The sequence below is a fragment of the Bactrocera dorsalis genome, chromosome 5, assembly GCF_023373825.1.
Source record: "Bactrocera dorsalis isolate Fly_Bdor chromosome 5, ASM2337382v1, whole genome shotgun sequence".
Classification (NCBI taxonomy): domain Eukaryota; kingdom Metazoa; phylum Arthropoda; class Insecta; order Diptera; family Tephritidae; genus Bactrocera; species Bactrocera dorsalis.
The window spans coordinates 72,395,602-72,416,447 of NC_064307.1; the positions used below are offsets into that span (position 1 = coordinate 72,395,602).

A 20,846-nucleotide genomic window follows, 5' to 3' on the forward strand; every position below is an offset into this window, starting at 1 on the left:
TTAAATTTTGCAGCAATATTTCCTTGAATATACGATATCACAACAACACATAACCTTATATGGCATAACTACATACAAACTTATGCATATGTAAAATACCATATGGAGCGCACAAAATGGAAAAAATACATGCAAAAGTGTATATATGTATATGTATAAATATATTGACAGACTGTCTGTCTGGCTCTACCCCGGCTGCTAACTGTTCACGCTTAACCCTTTGTTTAGCGCCGAAAATGGCTACGGAAAACCGATGAAATTTCGACACATTTTTTGGACTGTCTGATAGCGGCGCATGTAAATAAAATAAAGGCAAGAATGTGCATGAAAAAGAAAACAAGAGGAAACAACAACAATGTAGCAAACAAGAGCAAGTGGTGAAAAAACATTAATAGCTGGCAAATAAAAATAGCGCAACGAATTGAAAAGTCAGTCTGAGGGCGAGCGAGAGATAAGCAAGTGTTATGGTAGGGGTAAAGAGTAGAAGAAAGTAGGTTCGATAGTTATGGACGAGGGGAAGGGACAAAAAGGCAATAAATTGATGGAAAACAATACTTGTTTTGCTAAAAAGAAGAATTTCGTGATTTTATGAGCCGAAAAAATACGGTTTGATTTCACTCTCCGTCGTAGAAAGGGAATGAGTGGGTGGGTGGGCAACACCAGCATTATTTTTTTAATGCTTCTTGTGATATTTTGACATGCTTTTCTTTTTTTTGCTTGTTACATAAATGTGATTATGACGGAAAGAAAAGCGTAAATAACTGCACTTATGGAAGATTCATATTGACTTGACTAAATGTGGGCGTCGCGCTTGTGTTTAAGAATCAAGAAAAGCCTGGCTTTTAGTAAAGTCAATCTTGCTAGAATTATATGTGCTCTGACAGAACGATCCTCAAAAGTTCTTCAATAGCTTTACAGCTGATTGGGCTAAATATTCTGTTGGACACTCTTTCCCAAAGCTGTATGGAGAAAGATTGAATCATCTTGTCAGTTCCTTTTCTGTTGCCCAGCTAGACTGAAGCTGCAAAAAACGCTTTTTCGGTCCATGAGGATCTGGTGATCCACTTTTCAGAAGTTTATGGGTAACGAAATGGCCGAATATCTATCCAATTGATATTTATCAATTTTCAATCAATCCTACAACGTAACCTAACCCAACATTGGACCACCATGATTGCCAAGACTAACCAGGAAGTGCTTTTAATTCTAAAAAATCTGAGTAATGGCTATTAAAAAAGGATGAAGAAACTGCTGCGCCAGCGCTTTGAGCTTTATTTCATAACGACATTTCATCATTGCTGTTGTGCAACACTCTAGTCTTAAAGAAAAAGCAATTTGCAGTAACTACTTTACCATATTATAAACATTTTTGCTTTTAAATGCACACTCGTTGCAAGTTGCAAGTATATGCCGAACGCAGCTAAAAGCGATTAAATTGTTTGCAGCATTAAATGATTTTCCAATTTAATTTGTATTGCCTGTGTGGGTACTTTCGCTGCTGTGTTGTTGTAGTTGCTGTTGCAATGCAATGTTTCAGCTCAACAGCGCGGAATTGTCCTACATACAGCGAGAGGGTGCATACCTGCGCACACACACACGCACACTGGCGCAAATGCCGACATGTAAACACTCGAATGAACGAGCGAGTAAATGCAATTGCAAGCGGCACGCTTTACAACATCATCAAAATCAAATAAAACACGGCATACAAAACGTAGTGTGGCACAACCTAAGCAAATGGCAACAAAATGTTGCAACAACTAAATGCAGCAGCATGCGACAGGCAGGGTGTGAGAGGCAGAAACAGTAGCAAAAGCAGCAACTCACGATTAGTTGCAACGTGAGAGTGTATATGTTGGTGTATATGTATGTGTACGTGCAAGTAAGAGCGTGTGTTGGTGGCAGTCAACTGCCAGCTGCCAACTGAAATGGCAATTTGAAGCACAGCAGCAGCAATAGGGGCAATTGAAATGGACGCTTAGTAAATAGCAGCGAAGCTGTGTAGGTGTGTGCATGAAGCGTAAGGAAGTAGGCACATAGATGGGTGTGTATGTGTGTGTGGTTGGTGATTTGAGGCGCTGCAAGGAAATTGCGGTTGCAACTTAGCACAAAAAGCAGCAGTGAAAACGTCAGCTACGTCTGTCATAAATCAAGCAAATGTGCACAGCAGCGCAGCAGCACTTTCATTGCTGCCACACACACCCGCACCAACACACAGTCATAAATATACTCATGTGTGTGTTGTAATGTGTTGCGAGCCAAGTTAGTTGGCAAAATTTAATAATCTCAAATGGCACTTACAATCAAAAACATATCGCTACAACAAAAACGCAGGCAGCGCAGCCAGCGCGTAAAGCGGAAAGGGTTGACTGAACTCAGTCGCAGGGGGCGGGGCAGTGAAAATAGTTGGGAAGCAGTAGCTATATCTAAACACACGCAGCAGCTGACTTGGCAGGCGAAGGAACGACAGTCAAGCAGCAACACCAGTATGAGCTGCAAGGCTAACTCCCTGCAGAAATAAATATTACTGAAGCAAGCATCCAAAAACGCATCAAGATCGTCACATATTCATATATATCTACAAAAAACACTATGCGCTGAGTTATGTGCGTTAGAAATCAAGAATTTGTAAAGAAAATATTAGCCAATAAAAGTCAAGAACATGCCAGCGTAATAAAGGCGAAATATAACCAACCACACACACACACGAATCACACAGCACCGTTGGAAACGCATAAAAATACATTAGTGCCACCAAAATAGTGGCAATAACAGTAAAACGGCAAAAACAAAAGCAAAGCGTTGCACATTGCAGTTGCTGCAGTCTTCAAAAACCGCCAAAAGATGGCAACGCTGAGGGAACTGTAAGAGATTTGAAATGTAAGCAGTGTATGCGCGCAGTTTTACCGCATAAGTATGTGTATACGAGTATGTATGTATGTAAGTAAGCAAGGTGGTAAGCCACAGCAGTAACTGGAAGTTGAAGCACAGTGGGTTTCGTTCGCTGAGTTTTGTGGCGCTGGAATTCTTACACGGTTAATGCAATAATTTTTATAAGTATAAGTTACATGCATATTTTGAACCAAGGGGAATATACACTTGTGTAGTACAGGAAATCCATTTTAGACACTAAAAAAATATATTAAGTTTTCCACTATGTTTGTAATGTACAAACTAGTCCCTTAGTTTTTGAGATATCGATGGGAAATTCCGCTCACGTCTTTTCCTCGTCAAGACACTGCTCCTTTGTCGAAATAACTTCTATCGGACCACTGGAGCATATAGCTGCCATACAAACTAAAGGATCGGAATAAAGTACTTTTTTGAAAAACTGTCTAATTTGGCGAAATATCTTCACAAAATTTGGCCTGGATCTTTATGTAAGGCGATAATGCAGTCTCCGAAAACATTGTGCTGATCGGGTAAATATAACATATAGCTGCAATACAAACTGGAGGATCGGAATCCAGTAACTTCTAAAGAATCTTACATATTTGTAAAGAGTATTACAGCTCCGAAGCAAGCGAAATAAATGTTTTTCTTGTTTTTATAAAAATCGAAATTTTTTGAAGTCAAAAGCTTTTTTTCCAAAATCAAGATTTTCATCAATCCTTCGACTACTACTTGTATTAATCTATAGTTATAATAATATTTTAATGTGTACCTTATACTTGTCTTACTTTTATGCATTCTCCATCTACTATATTATTCACTGCTGTATACCACTTATGGCACACTGTGCTTCGTAGCACTACGCTTATTGAAAATCCAAAAGTTTTCGCTAACTTCTTACATCATGAGCACACTAAAAACCTCACAATCAAGCGACCAACAAAATAATAAAATAAAATTGCCATAAAGCTGCCCCTCACCCAACGCAGAAATTGCCTGCTGCATTCGTGCAACATGTGCTGGCAGTGGTGATGGTGCTGCTGCAGCAATAACTGCAATTCATTTCGTGTTTTCGGGCACAGCCCCAATAGTCATCATAAAACCATAAATTTCTTATTTGCTGAGTGGAGTTTTACTCGCATTTTACTTGCAACATGCCGACCGCACAGCGCGCAGATAGCGTAGCAGGCGGTAATTGAAGCCACCAGCACAAACAAAAGCATGGCATGACTTGTGCGGTTGCATTTATTGTTGTCATCGCTGCAGTTGATTTTGATGTTGGTTCTGTCGGTTAACTGCGGCCATTTGCAACATCAACGTTATGCTTTTATACAATCAGCGAAGTAACAAAGTCAGGCAGTCAGTAAGTCAGTCCAAGAGTGAGTTGTGGTGAGCAGAAAATTTGGTGGCAGAATAGTAAATTTTTTTACAATTTAGTTATTAAAAACCATGAAGTTCGACAGCAAACACTTTTTCATTAAAACAAAATTTCAAACATTTTAGTTTACAACCTTTTCATGTTGGATAAAAAAAAGTAGAAATGCTGCTAGTAGAGTCGCCAAGCACTTGTCGCTGCAGACATTGCACACTTTTTATGTTTCCGGCAGACATTCTAACAAAATGTTCCGTTTATGAAACACCAGTGAGTGCTCTGATTCCATACTTGCTGATTTCCGTTCTAATATCTTTGCAATTCAATGACTTTTCTCCGCCGCAGTCACTTACTATAATGAATATAGAGCGAAATGTCTGTATGTAGGCATGACTGGAAGTGTGTTGCAATGTATAGTATGTGGCAGTGCTGCCACATGTTTATCAGTTTAAGTAACCGATAGGGATGCCAAATGAAATAATTTTATAAGGTATCTACTCGCGAAGTATTACTAAGAGGAGGGATTTCCATTACTTCAGACGGTGTTTAAGAAATTACGAGCCATACATTCGCCTACTAAGTACACATAAACTAATGATGGTCATCAGAGTTAGCGGAAAGCGAAATCTAGCTTCAGTCATATGGAAATGAGAGACCGAAAGAGAGGAGCAGATATCTCGATACCAGCTTTGAGCTCACTAACATAGCTTCGTTATCACTGTAAAGCTGATGAGCTGGCAAGGTAAGGTTCGCTAGCTCCGCTAACAGCAGAATAGGAACGGTTCGGTACTCTCCTCTTCTCCTGTGTTCTATTACTGTATAGCTGGACTTCACAGAAGCTTGGTCAGCGCTAAGCCAGCATCGGTTCATGCGCTGTCCAAGATACTTTTGGCCCAAGATCGATCGTAAAAGATCCAGGGAGCTCTTTGCTTTTAGTAAAGCTAGTATCTCTCTAGTTGCGGGAGTTTTAATAGGCCATGCTGTACGGTTCTTATCGGATGTCACCTTCAGAAGCTATATGGAAGAAGATGATGTGAAAACATCTCAACACTTCCTTCTTGATTGTCTTGCGTTGCAAACTCAAGGCTCACACAGGGTCTTCAGATATCACAATGTGTGACCTCAAAAATGTCGTTCATATGGCAACCCTGGCAAGCATGACCTCCCTGTGGCAATCAAAAAATCACGTAAAAGTTGAAAGATCAAACAACATTACGGACACTCACAAATAGTTTGTGGCAAAGGCGAAGATTGAAAATGTCTCACTATTTCACAATTTCACTATTTGTGACAGCTTCATTACTACGCACCCATACGGCCTCACATTACTGCTTAATGCACAGTGCTGTCGCACAAAATTGAAGTAGTTACACCCTGATGGTGCGATAAAATGCGGTTGCAACACAACGACTGAAATGCTAACTTGACTGCTGTGGCCACGGTGACAGCGGCGACAGTGCAGACCTGCCATGCAACAACCTTGTACTCCTCGTACGCTTCAACTGCCGGCTGTTGCAGCATGCTGCACAAGGACCAGCAGTGCGCGCGGCAGTGCAAGCTGCGAAGTGTAGCGTCCAATCACCCATACACCCAACAATTGCGGTACAAATTCGCAAACGGAAACGGAAACCTGCCATAATGACGCGAATGGCGGCAGCAGGCCGGCGGGGGAAGGCGCTGATAAAGCGGCCGCCACGCATAAGTCAGACACGCCATGCTGTGAATGACACAAAACGTCGAAGTGTATGCAGTGCAGTCAGCAGCAGCACTGGCGGCAGCGTAACGGCAAACCGAGAAAGCATGAGGCAATGCGCCGAAATGCAGGAAACGCAGCAAAAGACTGTTTGTAAAATATGAAAAATGGTAAAAAGCAACGCGGAGTGACATAGCAGATTTGAGCGGAGATCTCAGGCAAAAAAGAAGGAAAAGAAGCGAAGCGAAAAACTGCGGAAGTAAGTAGAATATAAATAGTACAGCTATGATAGCGATGCAAACGCTTAGAAATAGCAAATGCTCGGTAACAAATAAGCAAACTTTGGTTGACTTATACTTTTGTGTTGTTGTTTTTCTTATTATTGTTGCTTATTTATGCTATTCATGGCGTTTTTGCTCTGCGGCATGATGACAGCGTACATGCCACGGCGGATATTGCCTTCATATTTTCATGTTTTTGAAATATTGTTGTTATTGTTGTTGGCTGGCGATGTCAGGGTCGGTCATGATTTCGATTTGTCGCACAGATATTGCTGTTAATTAAGATCAAGGTGAGTGAAAATTTCAAGGTGAGTTGCCACTTTGAAATTTAATGAGCTGCCGGTGGAGCTTTTAAGTTCTACGTGAAGGAGAAATATTTTACGCAAAAATAGTTAATGACTGCTTGAAAAGAATGCAGTTAAAAAATATAGGACTCCAAACCTCTATACCGCTGATATCTTATAGTATTCTGTTGATTTTCTTATAGTCTTTTTTAAACTTGGACTCCAATTTGTACGTGGGTCGTGTTGGAACCTCCTCCTAAAAAATATTTAGAGTATATTTGGAGCCCTGTGTTTTTATCATAGCACATAAAAGTGTCGAATCCTTGCTAAGTTCTCCGAATAGGAAAATTTATTCAAGTTTTACCCAAGGGTTGCCCCGTTATCGTATACATTGCTTCAGACGAAAAGGTGAGGGTTCACTACGATAGCAGTCCAGTGATACTGATCTAAGCTCACTAACCAAGCTCTCGGGACTATTAAAGCAGTACTTTACCGAATTGCTGTAGTCTACTCAATACTCATCGGTAGTATCGGTATACGTAGGTGAGGTGTAGCTGCTTGGCTACAAAGACTACTATTAGACTTGGGCAAGCTGGGCATAGGAAGCGCCCCGGACAGGCACATGCTGAAATTTTCCACTGCTGCGATCACATTCTTTACAATTTAGATCACTGCATTGCAGAACCTTTCCCTGCCAGTTCTTTCTCAACTCACATACCTTCGAAGGACTTGTAAGCAGCACGAAGCCGTTGGAAGAGGGGCGCAACATATTGGTTGAAGTAAATAAAAAACGTAGGTGGAGAAATCTTCTATCGAGTATTCTTCAGCAACTGTTGTTCAGACTACCAAACAACTGTAGCGTTTGTATCAAGATAGCAACAGACGTACTGCGCCCAAGTGCAGCTTCCATCAGAAAGATTTACTCCAATAGCCGAGCGGCTATAATGCATTTAGGCTGATAGGAAGGCCAGTGTGCTCAAAACTAATCAAAAAGTGTATGAGATCGTTAGCATTAGCCTCAAGCTTCATTTATATTAGACTGCCATGGGTGATTGAACACAATGGAATCGTCGAAAACTGCAGAGCCTTTGAGCTTGCTTTCATCAGATTGGAAGTGAGTCGGTTTTCTGAAGCCTTCTGGGACTTTTTAGTAAATTTTTTCCTTAATAGCAAACCCAAAACCACCGAGTCAGTTAAAGCCAGTAGTGAAAGGCATTTTTTCAAAACTTGGTTAATTTATAGTTTAATCGTACTTTTAGCAATCTTTTTATGAATTTCAAATCACTCATATTCCAGTAATTCCAAATTATTAAAACTAACTTATTAAAATTGCACGCTAACTTTGAATTTCTAATCAATTAAACTGCCATTAATATTAACTGAATCATACCCATATTAATTGCCTTCAAAGGGACCAATGATTAGAGCTAAAAGAGGCATTTTAGTGCAGATACAGAAATATATGCAACGCTGTCAATATTCGTGCAACATCATTGATAGCCAAACTTTCAACAGCGTACCGACTGATATGGCTTAATTATAATTATAGAAGTTGTTTTGTTTGTTATTTTGTTTACTTTGACAAATTTACGCAAATAACTAAAGTGGCGCTTGAATTAACTTATATTTGTATTTATTATTGTATTTCATAGAGGCTATATAGAGCGACATAAAATTATTTATTTTATTGCATATTGAATTTTGGCTGAAATATGGCTTGCTGCCGAAACGCTGGCACTTTTAATAGCAAATTGCTGCCTCACGCACAGTTAAGCGCCACAGTCGACGCACACTTTTAGGCGCTAAAACTTGTTTGCTTGCTACGACAGCAGCATCTCCAGCTTACGCTTGCTTGTATTTGTTTGTGTTGTGTGGCAAGTTATCATTCGCGATATTTTCGTATTAGTTGCAAAACATTTTCGAGCGCTTATAAGTTGGTCCTCCATAAGTGATACACATACATCTAGAGGAAATACCGTACGGCCCAAACTGCCAGTCAAAGTGAAATTAGAAACTTAACCAATTCTTATGTGCTTACCAATGCCGCGCTTGTTGAGACACACCGCAAATTTGTAAGTAAAATTGCCACAACTTGTTTTGGCTGAACTATCAATGTATGAGTGTGTGTGTTTGTGCGCACGGTAGTTTGAATATCAACTTGAGCGCAACACTTCAAGCCACTTCACGCTGCTCTCCTGTTTGCCGCCCACACCTGTTCTCGTTTATGCTGCTCCTCAGTCGCTCTTCACCTCTTCTAGCCGCGTTATAGCAGCACCGAATTGAATTGAGTGAAACTACTTTGATTTATTGGGTATTTGCCAGCACCAATTATGTGGCATGGCTTTCGGAGCACTCTGAGTATGCTTGATACTTTGGAGATGTTTGCCAATTATGCCAAAAATGTGAGGGAGGAGAAAAACAGCGAATGCTGCACTAAAACTATGAGTGTGCGTAGACGCTGGGTTACATAGTTAGGCCTTTTTAAACCATTATCAGTGACATTAACCTTAACTAAGCAACTAATAGCTGTTTATAAAGCGCAAAACCTTTCAAAATAAGACTTTCAAGAAGGCAACTGCTTGTTTTGTTTTAACAAAAATGTGCAGCTTAAGTTCAACGAGGTTAAGTTAACCGAGGATACTGTTTTTTTTGTTTTAGATGAATCCTTCTTTGTTATGGTGACTACTATGAGAGGACGGTTTTGGGCGGTGACTTCGGAAACCAGTTGATTGAAGACTGAATTTCCAAAAAGTTTTTTATGAAAAATTCACAAAATTCACTCAAATGTTGCTCTTTGATACGCTTAAAAATTGTAAGAAATTAATTTTATTATTATTTATTTTATTAAATTTATGAAAACAGAACTTTTTTTCGGCTGGCAAAACCCACATGACCCCTTAAAGCAATTACTTTGTCTTATAAGCCATCAGGCGAGAGAAAGTGGGTTCACTCCATGTTGTCCATGTAAAATAAGCTCAACTCAAGACATTTGATTAAATCCTAGGTCTGTTTGGAAACTTTTCTAATACAAAAGAAAACTGGAAATGGCACCTTCAGGAAAAAATTCTGATATTCTGCCTGAAGAGTTCAGAGTTTACAATTTTTTTTTTAATTTTCAAATTTTTGAATTGAACCACAACAGCTCGCTGGAGACTTCCTAAGGAGGTATTTCTTAACTACTGACACTGAAAATCTTCTTTCTACAACTTAGCACCAAAATTTAAGTAGAAATAAAAATTCACTTCCACAACATTACATATTTTCTGCTACAACTACCAAAATTTTCCATTTCCGGTAAAATTCCGAAAACTTTTCCATGTAAATACACAGACAATTTCTGCTATTTAATCACTAATTTAGGCAAATTTTATGTATTTCATGCAAAAATACCAAACTTACTTGGAAATAAAGCAAAATGTTGTTTTCTTTTTCTTTTTCGCTTTGCTTTATATTTACTTGCTATGCCATGCTATGCTGTGCTAAACTTTTGCCATTTTCCGCCATACCACACACTTATTTGCGTGCCGCACTCATGCGTGCGTTGGTATGTGTGTGCGCAAATTTTCGTGTATTTGAGTTGGTAATGGTTTCTATTTTTATTTCAGTTTGCTTTTAGGTTAGACTTTCGTATGTGTGAGTGTGAGTGTGTGGTGTTTATGTGGTGCTCTGCAAATAAGTGATTTCCAGCGATTTATGTTAATGATTGTTAAACATTAGTAAATCAATTGAATTGAAGCAGCAATTTGCTATGCAAGTTATCTGCCAGCAATAACAACAACACAAGCTGTGTGTGTAACCGTAAGACAAAAAGTAGAAAATGAATAAAATAAATAATTTGCTTGTTGGCACACAAATTAGTGGGACACTCCTGTCGTGCTGGCATTTGCCTAAACGAAAAGATGAGGCTCGGCAAAATTCCTCAGCAAAAATGCCAATGAAAAAGCAAAAATTTCAATCGAGTTTATGTATTTGTTCTGCATGAGTATGCATGAAATATTTCCAAATGTTATGGTATGCGTGAGTGCATGTGTGTGTGTGTTAACTGTTTTCTATTATGTAATTGGAGAAGTTTCATAATAAAATCTCTGTTTGTGTAAATTTAGTTCGAGCATTTTCTTTGGTTTGGCAGTCTAGTGGATGCCATATAACTGGTCGATTTCAAATTGCTTGGTATACATATTTACACTAATATTAGAAAGCTGATCTTGCAACACTGTTGAAAAAATTTATGAAATTATACAGAACATTTTGCCAAAAAGGCACCCTGAATATGAAATTAAATTCTTCGGGTAAATGATAATTCAAAAAAATTAATTTACTAGTTATGGAACAAAGGATTTATCTCAAATTTTGTATTTCTAACCAAATATCGTGCGCAGAATTATAGCTAATGTTTATAAATGGCTTACTGTGATTAAGTTTCATCAAAAGTACCAGCCTATAGGTGATACAAATCTTTTCTAGATGGTCGAGAGATCGTTGAAGACATGCCTCTTCAACTGATGAAAATATTACAAAATTGAAGGATATGGCGCTTGACAATCGTCATGTAACTATTAGAAAGAGAGCTCGTCATCTCCCACGTGTCCCACGTGTCCGTTCGAATAATTTTGGTGTATATTGTACACATGAAACGCGTTTTGGCTCGACTCGTCCCGATAGAGCTGAATATTTCTCAATAAGAGAACCGTAAACAGGTCTCTTTGGACATACTTGATCTTGCGACTTACGATCCCACATTCATGGAGAGCATTATAACTGAGGATGAGGTAATGAGTTTGAAATGCAAACGCGTCAACAATCATGAAAGTGGCACCCATTTTCAGTCGATCGAAGAGATGAAACATACTATGCTGAAGGAGCGGAAGGCCATCCCAAAAAGTGATTATCAAATCATAGTGTCATGTAATTGGAAGGCCTTACTGAAGGAGATGCTTTAAACTTCTCTTAAGTAATTTTTTAAAAGAGTTGTCAGGGTTAATATTAATGGATATGTTCGGTGAAAATTCTTAAATATATATATTATAATGAAATATGACTTACCGTTAAGCGATTTCTTTGAAGTTGAAGCCTTCTTCATGGTGTATTTGCGATGCTGTAATTGTTTATAGAACGAGTACGAACGGTATAACGATTATTATACGAAACGAATCGAACACAATTTGGGCTATGCCTCTTTTATTTTTGAAAACATACACATTTATTATTTCAATTTGCATTATTTGCCTTTACCACTTTATTTTTATTTTTAAAATACGACACATTTTTATTATTGACATGAACTTTTTTATAAAATAATTGACTTCACTATTTTCTCACTCTTTCAATGAACACTACACTTTTATAAAACTAACAGCACTGAGCAGCACTTGCCTTTTGCATTCACAACTTTACACACACGCGAACCGAGCTGATCAATTTCAATCGCGAACCGAACCGATCAAGCTCAATCGCGAACCGAAGTACATTGAAGTAGTCGTAAGTCTAATAAGCAATTAACATTTTTTTTTACTTTACCCTTTTTGGAGTTTGTTAGAATATTTATTTTAGAAAGTTGTTTTTAAATCTAATTTTATGTTTATTCTTTACTTTGGTCTTAACACTGCGTTTATCTAATAACTTTTAGAGTATTATAACCCATAATTGATCTAAGCCAGTGGTCGGCATTTCTTAGCAAAATTTTGCAAACTAACTACACACGTACGCTTACGCTCTATATTTCAGTCGTTGTCGAGCCAGCAACGAATTAACATCACGCAAGACTATAGCGCAAAACCAAATATGGCCTGCGAGAAATACTTTATGATTCTAAATGCCTTGCATTGCATGGCAGCATTTTATGTTCCAAGTCTTTTAAAGATAATAGGGAATATATCCTTAAAAGTCATTTAGTTTTATATATTATATTTTAAATTTTGCTTATAAAATTTGTTTAATTTAAATTCCAATTTCTCACTGGGCTACTGTTTTTTCGTGCTCACAAACACAGTGACAGATCCTCTCATGCCGACCACTGATCTAAGCGAAGTATCTCTCTTGCTCAGTTTTGAAAATGTATGCTCGCATACAGTTAACATGGATTTCTCAATTACTTCGACTTTTTATTTCTTTACACTGAACCCACTATTTCTGCTTCGAACGGTTTCCAGTTATGCTCTGCTCTCTCAAATTTGTCTATCGTTTGCTGCGCGAAAGATTACGTCTCATTTTAAACCGAACGGAACCGACCCAAACCGACTCTCACATCTCCATACAGTTTTACGTTTTTAATTTCCAGTTAATTATATAAGTTCACTTTTTAATATAATGATCACTTCTTTTTTATAAAGGGCACTTCATTGTCTAATGAAATTTAATCACTTTTGCCAAATTTTCCAAAAAGTTTATGTCTGCTTATTATTGTTTATCAATTAGCGCAGTTAGACACCAGAATTGCCGAGTTATTGTCAACGACTAGTTTTTTTTGGAAATACTTACCTATATAAGCCATTTGCACTTGTTGCTCCCAGTCTTTCACTACTAATTACCCCTTTCTGATTTTAAGGCTTTCAGCAAATTCATTTCCGTTCCCCTTGCGTATTAGAGTTCGCTCAGGCAGTTAACTTCCGTTTCCCATACACTCTCCTTCCGATCTACGTTGCTCATTTACTTAAACTCTCTTTAAAGCGATTACATAATGCTAGTGACACGACTACGAAAGCGTACAACTTATCCAATTGCGCAGAAGCTTCTGCAAGGCAGCATAGAGCGAAGAGCGCCCAGCGCATATTGCAAACCAAAGAGCACGACTTATGTGCTGAACACATATAGCGCGTCAGACTGCAAGCGACATCTGTCAAATATTAAAACACACATATTGTTATGGTCGCAGTTATGTAGTTGTGCACTTGTCTCAATAACTGTGTCCTTAAAAACGTGTGTATTTTAATATTTGACAGATGTCGCTTGCAGTCTGTCGCGCTCTATGTGTTCAGAGCGTTACTCAGTGTAGGTCAAAGAGCCAGGAGTGTGGTATAATATATTCTCCCAATAATATTTAGCCGCTTGCGTATGTGTTTACATATGGATATCTTCCGTTATTTCGCTTTAAGAGTGTGTAGTGGTGCCAACCATCTTCCTATGTTGAGAGCAGTAGTTTTGTGAGCGTTTCTGAAAAAAATAAAAGCAGATGTATTGTGAGAAAATGTTATGTATTAATGCAAATAATTTATTTATGTTTTCAAATATTACAATTTTGTGCTTTCAAGGGTTTTGGTTAGGTTTGGTTAAATTATTGTTCCAAACAGGGCTCCCATTTGGACAGCTTACCATATTGCCGGTCCATTGTGGTCCCTAGAACTCCTATAAAATTGATCATAAAGACGAAGCGCTTTGAGCCGATCACAAAATCGTTGAAAATTTTCTTAAGAACTAGGTTAGAATATGTTAGATAAATGGGTAATTTATCGTGAAGCCGTGAGTAATCGCTTCACTCCATTGTAGGCCCAGAACTCGTAGGTTTGGATCAAGAAGACGGTGGCATATCGACAAAACGCCTACCAAAAATTGATTGAGATGGCTTCCAACCAATTCGCTAGATTCGTAAAAAGCATGATAACCGAGATGCTACGAACTTAATCTAGCAAAAGCTGGACAATGGAGGAGAAAGTATTTGGGTATGGGTGCCTTTTCGTGTAAGTTCATCAGCTTTATAGTTTTCGGACGATTCCCTTGTAGCCAAGCACTCAGACAAGTTTAAGAAGGAAGTAGCTTGACGCTATGGGGGGAAAATATTATATTATTTACCACATTCCAAACAATTTTCATGATATCTGCGTCAAAGTAGTCAATTTCGATTTATTGGCAAATTTCTAAATTGATTTCGCTTATGAAATTAATATAAAGCAATAGGGTGCATAAGCACAAAGCACTTGTAAATCTTTCTGCAACGCCACATTGCCAACGAACAAAGGACTTTTTGTAATAAACTACAAATTATTTTAAATGCCTGACTAGCTACTGATTACAAAATGCTTGACTTTGTCTACTTGCCTGGCTGACAGGCAAAGTTACGCTGCCAAGAAAGTCCGTTTGGCGTGCCTTAAGCTTTTAGCGCACTAACACACCTCACATTGTCAATATGCTAAAATATAAATAACAAACAACAACAACAAAACACGGACTGACATTAGATAGGAGAAGAGTACAGGAAGTTGTTGGAATTTATGTTCATTTACCCTGTGCGAGGCAATGTCTGCAATTATGGTAAAGTATTATTTTCCAACCATATATGATGGTTATATAAAAGTGGGTGCTGTGTTGGGGCGAGTGGAAGTAGAAACTTACAAACTTTTGTGGAAAAATATTTTTTTGAAGTAGAAAACAGTTTAGCTGTAAAAAGCGCCAAAGAAAAAAGTTGTTGCCTACATTTAGGCTTCTAGTAAGCATTTTTCACAGTTTTGTAGTGAAAAATAGAAATATTGTGAATTTTAATAACGGAAAAGCTTGTTTAGAATAACAAGTGTTGCCTACCTTTAGTCTCAAAAGGAAAATTTTTAAAAATTCAGTAAGGAAGAATGGCAAATTAATCAAAATTTAAATCAAAGTTATTCATTTACTTATATTATCAATCATAATAACGGAAAATTTTGTTTAGAAGAATAAGTGTTGCCTACCTTTAGGCTTAAAGAGAAAATATTTAAGACTTATTTAGGGAAAGGTAATAGTTTTATAAAGAACTGTGAACTTCGAGCGCAACAATTATACATTTACTTATATTTTGGAGCTTAATAGTGGAAATATTTGCTCAGAAAAAAACTGTTGCCTACCTTCAGGCTTACAGTGAACATTTTTTAAATTTTGAACTAGAAGTTTTTTTAGAGAACTTTAAGTCAGAGGATTTTAAGTTTAGCATTTATACATTTATTAATATTATGAATCTGATTAATCGAAATACTTGCTTAGAACAAAAATTGTGTGCCTACTTTTAGGCTTGCAATGAAAAATTTTAAGAGTTGCTTGCGGAAAGCTAGAAATTTTATGAAAATCTTTGAACGTGGGCACTTCAAGTTTATTAATTATTATTTTTACTTATATTGTGAAGCTAACAAAATATTCAGCAAACCCCAAACAAGTCACCCTTTACAAATTTGTGCTACGAAAGTACACATACGAACTTTTAAACTCCTTTGCAAGAGTTTCTGTGTACAACTACACATGTGTGGTGCGTATATTTGTTTTTGCTACCGATGTTGAGGTCCTGCGGCGTCTACACAATTTTAATCTCACTATTGAAATCTATCCAAGAAAATAGTTTGCATTCGCCATAAGTTATTGGCATATGTTATAATGTGTTTTGTGCTACTCACACTTACACGCAGTAGATATGTTTGTTTGTGCTACAACGAGAGAAGGAGCCAAACTATCAAAGCGCTATCCTGGAACCCTGCTGTTTGCAGTGTTGTGGATATATGTTCAAATATACAAATAAACAGTTGGGCTATGTGTAAGCAGTTGAATGTGTGTGTGTGCCTTTATTTATGCAAAATATTTCATTGTCATAGAACACTGTTATTTTATAAATTTATAGCACTGCTAGAATCTTCCTATATACACGAGTTCAATCAATTTCCGCTCCAAACGCTGGGCGCCTTTGCAGTGGCATGACATTGCTACGCCCCCACTCCTTTCAACCAAAGGCTGTAGGCTCACACCAAAGATTGGTCTAAATATGTATGAGTATTGTTTTTGCAATTCGATCATTTGTTGTTTTAGCATAATTTTATAGGTGTATTTGCCTAAAAGCATACACACTAAAGGATACATAAATATATATATATATATAAGCACTCATATCGATATGATATGATTTCTATATAAATATTATTATTGTTCTTGTGCTCTGCGTCGTCTGCTGTTCTAGTTTATCGCAATTGGCAAGCGTATCAGAACTACGAGTACATAATAGCATGGTTAGCTCTGTAGTGCTGCCTCCTCGAAAACATGTTAGTAATCAATACTGCAATGAGCATATAGTGCCACAAATTGCATAGGTTTCGATGTTTTAGGAAATTTATTGCGCCGTTATGAGTGGCTGTGTATGGAGTGAGGCAAATATTGAGCATATATTCATCGTATTCCCTTAGAGAAATCTGGCGACAGTGGAAATTAGATACACAGTTGGATACAAGTCGGTATCTATAGTGAGGCCACAGAGTATGTTAAAATTCGTTTTAGGCGCAAGTATTCTAAAGGATTACTGCTCCTCATGGACATAGTAACTGAAATCGTCTCATTGGCCTACCTGATTAACTTGATCTAAACTAACCTGGATACAGTAAGACCTTTTCCCCCAAACACTTACTTGTTTTGTACAAGTACAAGTATTGGGCGATATTATACCCTGAATATGGCGCCCGAAGTGAGAGATGGTCTAGAATTAGTTAAGAAAATCTAGACACCACTTAGCTTTAATATAGAGTTTATAGTAACACTCGACCTGCAGTCACATTGGAGGCTTCACTTGAACCATTTATGGTATGACAGCCCGAAATGTTGTGAATATGGCCCCAAAAATCCAACAAGAGGCCAAAACTAGCTTCAGACTTCATTGTCTTTGTGTTTAGTCATTCTTATATTCAAAGTATGTTATTCTTGGTGGCACTATAAATAGGGGAGGAGAAAATTTGGGCATGCAACAGCAACGATATTCCACAGAGATACAACATTGACTATCATGATATCGTTGCATTATTCTAAAAGTGTTCTTGAGGTAAAGAGGCCAAAAGAGGCTAGATTGATTTCTGAAGTGTCGATGAGGTAAAGAGGACAAAATGATTAAACGAATTAAAGTTTGGCAAAATCAGGAGTTTAGCGTGTAGACATCAGTAGTGGATGAGGTAAAAAAGCCGAAAAGAATACACGAAGAGTTCTCTTGAGTTTTCAGTCAAAGTTTGGCAATATCAGAATATAATTATATTCGAGTAGAGATGCCACCAATTGAAAAAAGACTTATGTAGTTCAAATGTTGGGACGTTTGATTTGTGGCCCTGCGACTATTCCCACAACAATTGGACAATGATAAGCTCAAACAACGAGAAGTTTTTATACTTGGCTCTGTTCTTCATTCAATTAAAATTCATTAGCTGATTGCTATTTTATCAAAACACACAACCGAATTTATAGCCTGGACAACAACCCACAAACACAACCGAATTTATAGCCTGGGCAACAACCAGCAGAGTTACATGCCAGTTTCAACTCAATTGCAATTCAATTAAGAATAAATCTATCTAAATTAGCACTTTAATCGAGTAAAGGATAGCCAATTGATCAATTAACTTCTGTGCAAAAAGGCATCTTTTCTTTCTTATATATTCGGTTAATTATTGAGAGAGTAGGCGTCTTATCTAACGATAATTTGCAAGTAAGGTAAAAAGTGTTCACTAACATTGTGTTGGAATTTTAGTAATCTTTTGTAAGATGTCTGGACTGGGTGCTGGAAAGTCAATCTCCTGTTATTTCTACAACACGTGTAGTTTTTGACCGAATTCCACAATTTTCAGCTCTCTTATGGAAAACGAAAATTCTAAATCGCGCTTACGAAATTTAATACAATTCAAAAACATATAAGGCTATTCAATTTTCTAAAATGTCTACACATTTGCATGCACAGGCAGATATAGTAACCCCTAGGCACACTAACCAAGTAAGAGTACATGAAAAGGTTGCCATATTGTTTGCTGTAGACTCGCTGCTACATTCAATAAACTTCATTTCATTGCATATTTCAGTGCAATTCCACCAACATATGGTTATTGCACGCTACATACATATTTATATGCCGTTGCGGTGTATACGCTTCCTTTCGGCAGAGAAAAAATAAAATTTTTGGCATATAAATTTCTTCGTTTATAAAAATTCCGACTTGCCTGCAGTTATTCAACAAACTATCTACTGCATAACAAACAAGTGGTATATTTGGTAGCGCACACACACATACACACGATTGTAGAAATGTAAATGTAGTATGGATATGCTGGCAAGCATGTAGCTATGTAAATTTCTCGCTGGCAAAGTGTAGTTCTGCGCAGTTTTTCGCCGAATGCACACAATGCATGCGTCATGCCGGGGTTACTGTGCCACTTTCGTTCGCGTAGCGCACAACACCTTACTGCGCATCCTTTACAGCGGTTTATTTGGGTGTGTGTTGGTGTGTGTGCGCGTGTTTTGACTTCCTCCTTGCTCGATTCCCAGAGGAGTTGCTTTTATGTTTGCGCGAAATTGCTTCGTTTTCAGCGTACATATGCTATAGATTGTATTGTTATTGTTATTTTGTTGTTACTGCTGTTCTGCTGCGGTGCGTTTGCTGTGCGGCTGGTTGGTGCTGGCGCGCTGGTGTTAGTAGTGGTGCTTGTACTGCTGCTATTGGCGGCCAGGCAGTGTGTCCTGTATCCCACATATACTCGCATTCAATGGCTGGTCTTTGATATTATCAATTCTTCCGCTTGTTCGCTTTGTGTTTACTTGTAGCGACGTCCATTCTTGTGTTACGGCGCTTATTGCATGTTGCTACAGCTTTTGTTGCTGCTTGTATGCTATGGTTGTTGTTATAGTTGTTCTTGTTGTTTGCTTTATTTGTTTGTTAATCTGCTCAATATCCCGTGCAGACAGACAGGCCAATGTCTTTGGTCGGACTTGCGAGCTTCCTCAAGCGCCAACGTTTGGCTTTCGTGTGAATTATCCGAGAAAGGATGAGCGTCCGTGAAGAGCGAGTGTATCGTGTGTTTCTTACAAAGTCGATATACTGTCAGCGTGTTGTAACGGTAAGCCTTGCCTCGCACCTAGATTGTCGCGTTGTTGGCTTCCGTTCAATGGCCCCTTAGTTATGTTGTTTGCTGTCTACTTTTAGGCGTACGCAAACTCATATTTTGCAGTTTTCGACTAAATAAGTAAATATACAATTTTTTTGTTGCTGTTGTCTTATGTCGGCATGTAGTTTCTCAGCACGGTTTAGTATCCAAACATATTTGTTTCTTGGCTGCGTTCCAAACTAGTTTTCAATTAAACTAATGATTTTTGAAGGCCTCCACTTTGTTTTGCTGACCTTTCGTTGGAAACTTTTGAAATATTGAAAAGTTTTGGACACTTTGGCAAATTTATGGCAAAGCAGTTTAAGGTCAACTTAGCATCTAACAAACTAGTATATATTTATGGCTAAATAGCTGAAGGTGCGAGATCATGAGGCTTGTGCAAGAATTCTCGCAAGCTAAAAAAAATAATCTCTTTTGTTGATTAGGCATACCATATCGCAGAAGCTAAGGCGGAAATGTTTCCTTACAGCACGTGGCTCGAAAGATTGAACTATGATAAAGGGACTTTTTTCATAGCTGGACATCGAAGGTATCTAAAACCAGTTTCATTGAAAAAATTGGTGAAGATCTGGATAAAAAACTGGATTATAGTCTCTTACACGATTTAAAAATGACGTAGTAAGTTGTGGACCAGGGCAAATAATTTGAGAAAAATTTTTCTAAAACTGTCAGCTGTAAAACTGTCAACAACTCACCGAAAAGGAACGACATATGAGCAAACCTTAAATTAAAAATAGTTTAAGGCTGATCTGCGGCTTGAAAAGGATCGGGGGGAGGGTGGAAATTTTAAGGGCTTAAAACGGTTTATCTCGATTTTCGGCAAAACTACAAGTGCTTTCGAAAAAAATTATAGGACAATGTTGTAGCTAATGAAAAAGTCTATAACCCTTACATACAGACTTTCTTCACATAACCTCAAAATTTTTGTCAAAAATTCACATAATCTAGTTTTTTCGGTTTTTATTTTTGTCAAGTACAAAAAAATGTTGGGTTTTCATGAAATTTGGTGCAAACTTAGCAACTTTTATACCAAAAAAACTTTTGCTAACATTTTCAAAGGCTTTTGCGCAAGAGTATTACTGAAGTGGCTTTGAAAAAAAATAAATAAAGCTTGCCTAGTAAACTCAAAACGCTGCAGCGATGCCATGATGTAGCTCAATCACTACTGAGCAGTGGTAATCACAGCAAAATGTCAACAGCACCATCAAAATATAAATAAACAAAACAAAAACACGTGTCTATTATTAATTATGACAACAAAAAGTCTTGCTCATCATGAACATTAAGGTAATGATGTCAAGGTTATGATAACACGTTTTGGCTTCATTTCACCGCAAAATACAAAGGCAACCAAGCGAAAGGCTACATTCACCTACAAAAATGGCTTAAAAAGCGCTAGCTGGATATATAAAGCAGCGTAAGTGTTATAGCAGAGTGGCAGCTACTTGACGCCTTCAAAGACGCGACGTGTTG

The 20,846-nt window shown here is 37.8% G+C and overlaps 2 long non-coding RNA genes across 2 annotated transcripts in view; both read right to left on the bottom strand.

The window, feature by feature from the left end:
- LOC125778646 (uncharacterized) overlaps positions 1-12,195 on the bottom strand; it is a 173,377-nt gene extending 161,182 nt beyond the window's left edge. The window contains exon 1 of the long non-coding RNA XR_007422835.1: positions 11,566-12,195. This is a non-coding gene — a long non-coding RNA (uncharacterized LOC125778646). The remainder of the gene's footprint in view (positions 1-11,565) is intronic.
- A 347-nt stretch (positions 12,196-12,542) lies between these two features.
- LOC109579767 (uncharacterized) overlaps positions 12,543-20,846 on the bottom strand; it is a 106,746-nt gene continuing 98,442 nt past the window's right edge. The window contains exon 4 of the long non-coding RNA XR_007422836.1: positions 12,543-13,671. This is a non-coding gene — a long non-coding RNA (uncharacterized LOC109579767). The remainder of the gene's footprint in view (positions 13,672-20,846) is intronic.